The sequence below is a fragment of the Notothenia coriiceps genome, unplaced genomic scaffold (assembly GCF_000735185.1).
Source record: "Notothenia coriiceps isolate Sejong01 unplaced genomic scaffold, NC01 NC01_scaffold00035510, whole genome shotgun sequence".
Taxonomy (NCBI): domain Eukaryota; kingdom Metazoa; phylum Chordata; class Actinopteri; order Perciformes; family Nototheniidae; genus Notothenia; species Notothenia coriiceps.
The window spans coordinates 1-1,648 of record NW_011368211.1 but is presented as its reverse complement, the minus strand read 5'-3'; the positions used below and the strand labels follow the sequence as shown (position 1 = coordinate 1,648).

Genomic DNA, 1,648 nt, shown 5'->3' with positions numbered 1-1,648 from the left:
AGACCGCTCGGGGGGTTTCTCTTTTCCTAGTCGGCTTCTCCTCCCCCTAAATCCATCACAGTAGGATGGGGTCTAATCTCCAAAATGTATATTACTCCCATACTTGCCAACCTTGAGACCTCAGAAATCGGGAGCATTTCAAAACCACCGCGGGGGGGTGGGGGGGTCGCTGGAGTTGTATTAGATTCACATTAACATGCTTATTGTAGTTGTAAGTGCACTGTCTTGATGGAGCATTATGTGTAGGCTGGAAAGGAGTGAGCAGAGGGTAGAGTTGTCGATTCTTGTGACTATCTTCCACACCCTCTCAGACTTTCAGTTGCGCGTGCTGCTAAAGAGACGTGTTACCATGGAAACCAAACAATGGTGTAGCTGTATTAAAGTCCGAGTGGAAACAGTCCTGAGTAAATCTGATTTTGTCAGAAATCGGGAGAAATATGACCCCGGGAGGAAACCGGGAGAGGGCAATGAAATCGGGAGTCTCCCGCGAAAATCGGGAGGGTTGACAAGTATGATTACTCCTCGGGCAATAAATATACTATCAGATTTACGGAATAAGTCTCTCCTGATTTAAATAGTTTTACGGTCATTAAAATGTACGTGAAGAGTCTACAATCTTTACATTTAGTTGTAAAGATATATTGACCAGCTTCAAATCCATGTTTAAACTGTAAAGCCCTTAAAGTAGTGTAAAAGTGATCAGTAATAGAGATTATATGTTTGTGCAGGACACTGTAGTCTCATTAATACAGAATAATAAATGCAGCCACATAGGAACCTTAATACCAGGCTCTCCTTCACGTCCTCCCTCTCCAGATTTTCCCATCTCTCCCTGCAACGTATATAAAAACAACAAGAGTTAATGGATTAAACACAATGATTAGCATGTAAAATAAGCTTAATATCCTCTCATGCATACTCACAATGGGACCTGGGAATCCAGAAAATCCTTCTCGACCTTCCCGACCCTTTGGCAGGAATAAATATCACGTAATAAAACTCTTTGATGTTTCATTTGAGATATTTATATATTTAAATACAAACAAAAGTGAATTAATAATAATCCATCTTTGTCGCACCTTGTCGCCTCGGGGTCCAGACACTCCTTGAACACCGATTGGCCCTCGATCTCCCTACAAAAAAACATGTATAAATTCACACACATGCGTACTTTCACACACATTTAATTTCGTAATGACAGAAAAAGTAATGATTCTTTCAACTTTTTGGGAAACCCACCTTAAGTCCGTCTTTCCCCTGCTTGCCCTGCTCTCCCATGATGCCTTCAAGGCCCTAAAGGTGGTAGAAATACTCACTTAAATAAAGGTAATGATAAGAAAGCGTAGTAATACTCAAGCAAAGGACAGCTAAATTACGCGATCCTAGAGTCTGTGGGGGCCCTAGGCAAACATTCACTGGGGGCCCCTCGAACCAGCTTTCATCACCATCGGTGGCGCCCCAACACACTCTTCCCCCCCCCAGAGCGGAGCAAGGTAACGAAACTTAAAATAAGAAGCAGCATTTTACGGCGCGCTATGCATGGGGCCCCCTTGAGGGGGTTTCCCGACATGTCGTTGCAGTAAATTAAAGTGTGTTTCCTGTTGTCGTTGCTGTGGACCTTCTTAATCTACCTTCTTTGGGGGGCCCC

General features: G+C 43.4%; 1 long non-coding RNA gene across 1 annotated transcript; it reads right to left on the bottom strand.

Moving 5' to 3' along the window:
- Positions 1–785: 785 nt before the first annotated feature.
- Positions 786–1,309, bottom strand: LOC104963037 (uncharacterized). The gene is made up of 4 exons (XR_800269.1): positions 1,240–1,309; positions 1,080–1,133; positions 924–968; positions 786–832 (listed from the first exon to the last, which is right to left on the bottom strand). It is a non-coding gene; the product is annotated as an uncharacterized lncRNA (long non-coding RNA).
- Positions 1,310–1,648: the final 339 nt, after the last annotated feature.